Here is an 8,998-nt window from a genome sequence, read left to right on the forward strand (position 1 = left end):
AATCTAACCTCTCTTACTACATGACAATCCATTAAATAGATGAATATTGTTATTATTATCATTCCTTCACGCTTTCTTTTATTCAAGCTAAAAATTCCATATCTTTAACCATTTTTCAATATGTCATAGTTTCAAGTCATTTTTACCATCCTGATTGCCTTTCTCTGAACTTGCTCTGGTTTGGCGATGCTCTTCCTAAAATGTAATGCAGCAAATTAGAAACAGTATGTCCAAATATGGTCTAATCATGGCAAGGTACTACAAATTATTACTATTCACATTCTAGACACTACTGTTCTATTAATGTACTTAAAAGAACATGGTTATAAGGTTAGATCTTGATCATGAGAATGGATCATCCTGTCAGAGTAGAGAAGTTCTGAGTGACACTGAGGTGTTGAGGCTAAAATTTGAGCATGGTTTTCAGGCTTGAGTACAGGTTGGGGATATTTGTAGGAGCAGAATCAGAGACTTGTCTAATCCCTGCTGACAGAGTTTTGGGATACCTGGGTATATTAATCAGTAGAAATGATTTTTCATATAGTTTTCAGTTAATGGTTATATGAACTCAGGCACATGATAACTTAGAAATATAATGGTAGAAACTATGTCTTAGTAATAAACTCCTCTGGAAAAGGCAATAAACAAAAAAAAAATCTTTTCTAAGTGACATATTTTAAAAAGATACTAATTTAGATACATTTTTCAGTGTGTGATTTCTGACAAATGGATGAGAGTAGCATATATACATATACACTTCTAAATGGTTAAGAGGTAAGCAGCTTGAGAGCTGGCTCTGTCTTATCTCTGTATTTACAGAATCTAATAGAGTACAGCATTCATTTAATACATTTTTGTTGACTATATGATCTAGTTTTACAATCTGAGCACTCCTAACAATGCCAGGAATTTCTAAATATGGATTTTATGTAAGAGAATATCTAAAATAATTGCTGAAATGTTAAGTTAATTTCCAATTTTCTTTTAGAATCAGATTCTAAAAGTATAAAGTATCAGTAGACATTATCTTCATTTATTTGTTTTACCTAACAAACTAACAGATTTAAAATTTGCATTTTCAGTGTCCTTATGCTCATCAAAAATAAATAAATAAAGAAATAAAAATAAATCCCTGTACATACTGAGAAGAAGGGAGCTAGGTGGTTCAATGGATAGAGGGCCAGCCTGGAGTTAGGCAGACTCCTCTTTTTGAGTTGAAATAAACACGTATTAATTGTGTGACCCTGGACACCTAACCCTGTTTGCTTCAGTTCCTATCTATAAAATGAACTAGAGAAAGAAATGGCAAACCATTCTGATGTCTTAAATAAAGTCATGAATATCTGGACATGACTGAAAGAACTGAACCCAACTGTGAGAAAACAGTGAATTCTTTAAGAACTGGAAGAGACCTTGAAGTTAACCATTCATTTTCAAGACGAAGACAGAGCCTATAAAGATAAAAGCCTTGCTCAAATTTCTTTGGTAGCATGAGAGGCAGGGCTGGATAAAATATTTCTTGACAACTAATCTGGTGTTCTTTCATAATAAGATATGAAAACATTTATTCAGTGTTCATTGTTGCAATTAACATTGCAATTCAAGATCAGGCTATCAAATGTGCTTTAATACAATTGCAGTTCTCCATCAATTGGAGAATGGCTGGGTAAATTGTGGTATATGAATGTTATGGAATATTATTGTTCTGTAAGAAATGACCAGCAAGATGAATACAGAGAGGCTTGGCGAGACTTATATGAACTGATGCTAAGTGAAATGAGCAGAACCAGGAGATCATTATACACTTCGACAACGATATTGTATGAGGACATATTCTGATGGAAGGGGATTTCTTTGACAAAGAGACCTAACTGAGTTTCGATGGATAAATGATGGACAGAAGCAGCTACACCCAAAGAAAGAACACTGGGAAATGAATGTAAACTATTTGCATTTTTGTTTTTCTTCCCGGGTTATTTTGACCTTCTGAATTCAATTCTCCCTGTGCAACAAGAGAACTGTTCGGTTCTGCAAACATATATTGTATCTAGGATATACTGCAACATATCTAACATATATAAAACTGCTTGCCATCTAGGGGAGGGGGTGGAGGGAGGGAGGGGAAAAATCGGAACAGAAACGAGTGCAAGGGATAATGTTGTAAAAAAAATTACCCTGGCATGGATTCTGTCAATATAAAGTAATTATTAAATAAAATTAAAAAAAAAATACAATTGCAGTTTGCACAGGAATTGTGTGTCTAAACTAGCTTTTCAGAGTGTTCCTTAGAATCATAGGTTTAGAATGGGAAGGAACCTGACAGATTCCAGAGGCTAACTCTCAAGTTACAGATAAGAAAACCAAAGCTCAAAAAGGTTGTGTGCAGTTCTACTATGTGAGTCTGCACCTTAAAACTTAATTCTATATTACTTTTAAGAAAAAAAATCATTATAACATTATACTGATAGTAATAGAGATACAAATATTTTAGCTGATCTGAAGGGGAAGAAACCTACCCCAGAAATGGGTATTTTTCACTCCCCTGCTAGCAGTCAACAATCATCTATTAAGTACCTACAATATGTCAAGCACTTAACAATTCCTGCTGTCAAGAAGCTAAGAGTCTAATGAGATTACATGAGGTACTAGGTAATATTAAGAGGCCCCAAGAAACGCTTATTGCAGAAGGCAGGACTTTACCCAGGTCTTGAAGGAAGACAAGGAAGTCAGGATGCAAAGCAGAGAACTTTCTAGGCATGAAAGATAGAAAATAGAAAGGGCAGAGCGGGGAAATAGTGTTTTGTGAGAGACAGCACACAGCCAGTGTTAGTAGATCATGAAGAACAAGGCAGAAGGTAATTTTAACAAGACTGAAAGATAGGAAGGTGGTAGGCTATGCAAAGCCAAACAAAGGATTTTATGTTTGATTCTAGAGGGGAGCCACTGGAGTTGATGGAAAAGGGGGGGGGGGGCGTATAGGATATGTTCAAACTTAGACGTCAGAAAGATCAAATAGACACCTGAATGGAAGGCAGACCAGAGTAGGGAGAGAGATCTGAGGTTAGAAGATCAGTCTGCAGACTATAACAACAGTGCATGTGTGAGGTGATAAGGATCTGCCACCAGTGTGGCATCAGTGTCAGAGGAGAGTAGTATATAGGAAAGATTTTTATATATATATATATATATATATATATATATATATATATATATATATATATATATATATAAATAAAATTTATACATATGAATGTGTCAGTCTTCAGCAAATTTTTAGGAATCCGCAAAATTTTATAGCACAAAGGTTCCTTTTGTGATGAGGTTGTACTAAATGGTCACTTAAGTCTCTTCCAATTCTACAATTCTTCAGTTCTTTTGTATTAAAGCCAACATGTTAAAAAAATACTCCTTTTCCAGAGTTCTATTCTTTTTACTATAAGCTCCTGATCTCTCTTTTATTCATTGAGAACTTTATCATAGAGATAGCAGGGAAGAGAAGCAGTCTAGTAAGCTTTGAAAATTATTTTAGGTTGGAAAATACTATTATATAGTTCATTTTTCTTTGTCATTTCTAAAACTTAGATAAAACATTCAGAATTATCTTAATGGAATTGTAAGACTCAAAATAAAGAATTCTTCATTTTGTATTTTAACTCAATGATCAATTTGCTTTGTTAGATTTCCAATTTGCAATTAAAATAAGTAGAAGGTACAACAATTTTATATAATTAAAATAACTGTGATCCTTCCACATACTAATTTTTGGACAATAAGATTCTCATAGGTGTTGGTATAATTTTAAGTTGTCAGTCACAGCGGACTACATAAAAACTCAAACCTTCTCTGTAGGATTTGTTCTGACTTAATAATTAGCCATTACAAAAAGGGTTAACTTAAAAGGCTTGAGGTTATTAAAAATGATTCTTTGACTGAATTCCATTTCTACTCCTTAAAAGAAAGGACAGAGCTCAAGAGAAAGAGTATTGCAAAACTGCAAAGTATACTTTCAGACCCTAGTATTTTTCAAATGAAAAAAAACTCCAAAATGAGAGTAAAACATTTTTCAAAGCCTCATGTAGAGGCTAAAACAGCAAGCCCCTTCTCCTCTTAATAACAGTGTCTTGATGTTTATAATAACCTTTAAATATTGGGTCTCACCATTAACTAGGGAATAAACCGTATTTAATGCTGAACAGTGGATGCTGCAGCTTTCAGAGGGGTATGTAAGTGAGATTATTTGGTAATTATGTAGATGAACTTTGAAATGGGAAGGAGAATGGAAGGGTAATGTGAACTTGGGTGCATCTAGTTATAGTGGAGATTAAAGAGCTAAACATAATCCTATGTAAATAAAAATGTTGGAGGGTAAGTTAAGTAGAAAACCTAAAAAGAAAATTAATCCTTCAGAATAAAGTGGTGAATTAGATAATAGTGAAGAATTTAACGAGGAGAAACTGAGATGTGTAAAGCTCTAGGGTAGGAAGAGACTGAGGGATACTGATCAAAATTTCTACTGGGGAGGAAACAAATTTGGGGAAATAGAAGAGATAGAGACTTGGAAGTAAAGGAATGTAGGGGTTTTCCAAGCTGGGAAATCAGAGACTTTTTTTTTTTAAAGTGAAAAGTCTTAAGTCACTCACGAAGCCCGCTCCCTCAGTCAATTCAGATCCGCCCCTACTCTCCTCACACCCCAGTCCAGCAAAACCCAATCACCTCCTCCTCTCTCCCAAATCTCTCATTTTGATCAGCTCCTAGTCTCCTCTCCCAGTCCGTCATACAGATTGGAGTTGCCCCTATTTCCCATAGTTTTCCTCGGATCCCCGCCCCCCCTTCCCAAAGGATCTACCCAACCTCGGCACCTACTCCAGTCTCTCCAGTTTTCCCCCTCTCCAGGACCGACCCCCTTCCCAAGCGCCTCGAATTTTTCCCTCCTCAGATGCTCCTTTCTGGTCCTCTCGTAGTTTCCATTCCACTCCGAATCCCACCCACCCCCAGCTCCTCTCGGACCCCGTCCTCACCACCGCCTCGGCGCTTTACTTCGGCTTCGAGACCTGGCGATGTCTTCTAAACCCACCCGTTCCAATTCGGCGGCAGGCCTGGGCCTGCCCTAGCTCCCGCGCGCACTGTCGTTCACTGCGCCGAGGAAGGGCTTCACGGGTACCTGGTCGCCTCCGGGCCTGGCCGATGTGGCCTCCGCTCCGTCCCCGGGGCGGGTAACCACTCCCGTTTCCACCCCAGGCCCAATTAACGGCCCCTCCCAGGCTCACTCTAGCCCCTAACCTTAGGCCCGGAGCTGGGCGGTCTCTTATTGGCTCTAGCGCTACCGGACGGACGCGAGCATTGGCCCGGAGGGCGAGGAGGCGGGGTGCTGAGGGGAGTCTATTCCCGTAACGCCGCTCCTGCAGTCCCGGATTCCAGCGGCGCGTCTGGACTGACAGCAGCTCCCACACAGTCAGTGAGCCGCCCCGCCTCCCAGAGCTGAGATATCGGAATGTTCCATTATTAATGGAATAACGGGGTATAGACTCTGAACGGAAGCTTGGGAATTCCCGGAGTTACCTTCTTCCCCCCCAAGCCGTTCTCTACTTGGCCTTTCCCTTCGCAGCTCCGCAGAGGGACACGTGTGCCAGCCTGCTTGCGTGCAAGTAAAAGACCTGGGCAAGAATCTGAGGAAAGTAAAATCTTGTGGGAGAGTGGTGCCTGGTTTTGGCCAGACCCTCCCAAGATAAGAGACTTATTATCTAACAATGGATCGTTTTCTTTTAAACTAGCAAACCCACAACCCACCATTTACAAGAGAGTTTAGGAAAATGATTCACCAAGCCTTCTGATGACTAGTTGATGAAACTAAGAGGCATGGGGTTCCCAACCCCTGGACAAAATGCCAGATAAAGGGCTTAATAGCCTAATATTTTAAACTCTTCTGTCTTTATTTTTAATTTTATTTTTTCTTAACATCTCAAACGACTCAATACACGATATCAATAGACTGCTGTTGTCCAACAGAACTCCAGATCTCAGAATAATCCGGAAATTTAGGTGGTTGAAATATTGGTATAGCAAAGAAAAGCCCCCAAAACATTCTGAATGCAATATTGATGAGAGGAAATTAATTTTTTTCCACATGCAAAATGGAACAAAAAAGGAAGAAATGTGAAAATGGGAACCCTCAAATACAGCTTGCAATTTTAAAAATACACACAGTAAATTCAACATGTTACTTTCAAAGTTGTCCTGCTTATGTGTTTCCTTCTGAGCTTTCTTGTTTTTTTTCTGTTCATTTAAAAAATTGCTTCAATGACTCTTTTCTTTTTTAATATATTCTCCTCCTCCTTTTCATCCTTTTTTTTTTTCCTGTTAACACTATCTGTGTTGTTTCCTTCTTTTAAAAAATATGATCGTTCTCTGTGAGCAGATTTCTTGGGGAGCTTTTGGAGGTAGCCTTCGTTTCAGTTCAGAGTAATAATCACCTCAAACGCAGCCAGGAGTTAAAATCCAGTCCTTTATTGTCTCTTCCAAAATAGCTAGGTAAGCTTTCCTTGGTTCCCAGAGCTCTTGTTGCTAGTCCTTTGTCTCTTCCAGCTTCAGCTTCAGCCCCCGGCTCCCTCTGAATCCTGGCTCTGAATCTCTCCCCAACTGACTCCTCCCCTGACTTCTCGCTGAGGCTCCAAGAGCTTCTTATATATGATCTCTTAAAGGTGTGAACCCAAAGGTTGATTCCTCCTCTGAGAGAGTGGGATTGTGGGTTCCTGGCTTGTGAATCTCCTGGACTTGTGAACTTTAATGTGTGAGCTAATGTGTGAACTCTTAAAGGTGTAAACTTAAGCATTGTTTCTATCAATTCCAGTGAGTTAACACTTTGTAAGGATTCTAACAACTATTACTAACTCTCCTCAAATACTCTGACCTTAAGTTAAAAAAAGAAAAAGAAAAAGAAAAACACAATCCTTTAACAAATAAACATTGTAGGGCAAAATAAATCCATATAGGGATGTGTGTTTCATTCTCTTCCTTGAGTCCATGACCTCTCTATGAGGAGGTAAAGAAAATGCTTTGAATCTAGTCATTTAGAAAAGATCTCATATCCTCTTCTTGAAGAAAATATTCAAAATTAGTAGTCATGAGACTTCTGAGTGTTTTATAAACCTTTAGTCTCTTGTTTCTTAATATCTAATATTTGTTTCTTCCTTCCCTCCTCCAACCTTCCAAGAACACTTTAAAGTCACCAAGTGTCAATTATATTTTAAATTTCTTTGGAGGATCTTTCTGAGTTCTTCATATAATTTATTCACCTCTTTATTTTCTGCAAGAAATACTAACAGAATATATGATTCTTTTCATGATAATTTTATTGGTTATGTTCATCATGAGCCCTGCCGAGTGAGATAATAAAGTATATTATGTTTTTTGTCATTCTGGAGTACACAATGAAATCCACACCTTTATTTGCCTCCACAAAGAAAACTTGTCTTCTATTTAACTGCATCTTCCTGTTGACTTTGGGTTTCATTTTTTAGCAAGAATATCAGTGATTTTATAGTTGGTTTCATCTAGCCATATGTCCACTAGTTGTTTATTGGCTAATAATCTCACAATTGTATTTGTTAATAGTCTAAGACTGAAATTGTTTGGATTTTCTGTCCCCTTTTTCTACTTCATTGCCATTATCATTAAAGAAGAGGAAGGATGCTGCATGAGACGAATGACTATTTTGTAATTTTCTTTGTTTCATGGGTTGTCATAGTCATAGAATTCTTTCTCTATATCTAACTAACTGGTGATGAAAGCTGGGCTGGTTTTTGGACAGTAAATACAGTCTGTCATTAGAATTATATTAGAAACCTATATAGTTTGTTAGAACTTGGTAGAAGTCACTATCTATTGCCTTTGAGAACTCTGGATCACCTCTGTCATAGTAAGGCATTAGAATGAGATTTTGTGGAGTTTATTGAATTCTTTCTCCCTCAATTCCTTAGTAATGGCCTTTTAATAGCAACTGTATCTCAGTTCAATTCGAAGAAGTTAGGTTTGTTAATTGAAGTCTAAACTCAGAGAGTAAGGAAGGAGATTCAAATTTCCCTGTTTTAATGAAGTCTAATAAGCCAATTGAATTTCCCCACTGGCCAGTAATTGTGAACTTTAGAGGTGTATACAGGAAAGCAAAGGGAATTCAAAGGTATCCTTAAAGCAAAAAAAGAGGCAAAAGGGAAAATCAGTATCTCAGGGGTCATCAAGACCAGGAAATAAAATTTTGGTGGACAAAGAACTCTTTGACCAAGAGATTTCATCCAGAATAATATGGGATGAGAGCAAAAGAATTCAATTTAAGTAGTTTAGTTCAACACAATTTCTTTAAATGTGAAATATTTTAAAGATGCCTACCACTTAAAATTGTGGAGATTCAGCTTTGGGCTAGAAGAGTTTAAGAGATCTCTGACATTATTCTTGCTTTGTATTTATGTTTCATCCTTGATTTGTATTTATATTGTTTTATATTTGTTTTTCCTTCAGAGACATTTTTCTGGCAAGGTCTAATTAAGAATTTCCAGCCCTTTCTGTGGTCCCCTTGAGTCTCTTTGAGTTTTCTGGAAGCACTGAGAAATAGTTTGAGGCAATGAATGAATGGAATAGTTACAAAGGGAAGAAGTTACACTTTCACTTCTGTGCATTTGGAGGAAAGAATTGTGATAGGAAAAACAAAAAAGAAACCTCACCCATGTTTTATTCTAGGTAGAAATTGTGGTTTTATCAATGTTTCAAATATGTATGATACAAATGTCATTATATATGACATTTTAAGACTGGACTTTGACAAGTAAAAAAAAGTAGGAGAAAATGAAAGGAATTTATAAGTTGTCAGTTATGGTAGTTCTTACAATAGAATAAAAAAGGAATGTATAGGTATGGGAAGGATTGAAATTTGATGAAAGGTATATTCCAGAGAGATGTGAAACTTCAAACTGGGAAAGAAAGGTCCTGATCACAGAGAATAAAATAA

At 37.3% G+C, this 8,998-nt stretch overlaps 1 protein-coding gene across 3 annotated transcripts in view; it reads right to left on the reverse strand.

The window, feature by feature from the left end:
* The window catches only part of IL6ST (interleukin 6 cytokine family signal transducer), a 46,184-nt gene extending 40,921 nt beyond the window's left edge, over positions 1-5,263 (reverse strand). The window contains exon 1 of one of the 3 annotated variants that reach the window (XM_051990863.1): positions 5,019-5,263. The gene's annotated coding sequence lies outside the window, so the exon portion shown is untranslated. The remainder of the gene's footprint in view (positions 1-5,018) is intronic. The other 2 variants (XM_051990855.1, XM_051990850.1) reach the window with 2 other exon arrangements.
* Between the last annotated feature and the right edge of the window lie 3,735 nt (positions 5,264-8,998).

This window comes from Antechinus flavipes, chromosome 1, assembly GCF_016432865.1.
Source record: "Antechinus flavipes isolate AdamAnt ecotype Samford, QLD, Australia chromosome 1, AdamAnt_v2, whole genome shotgun sequence".
NCBI lineage: Eukaryota > Metazoa > Chordata > Mammalia > Dasyuromorphia > Dasyuridae > Antechinus > Antechinus flavipes.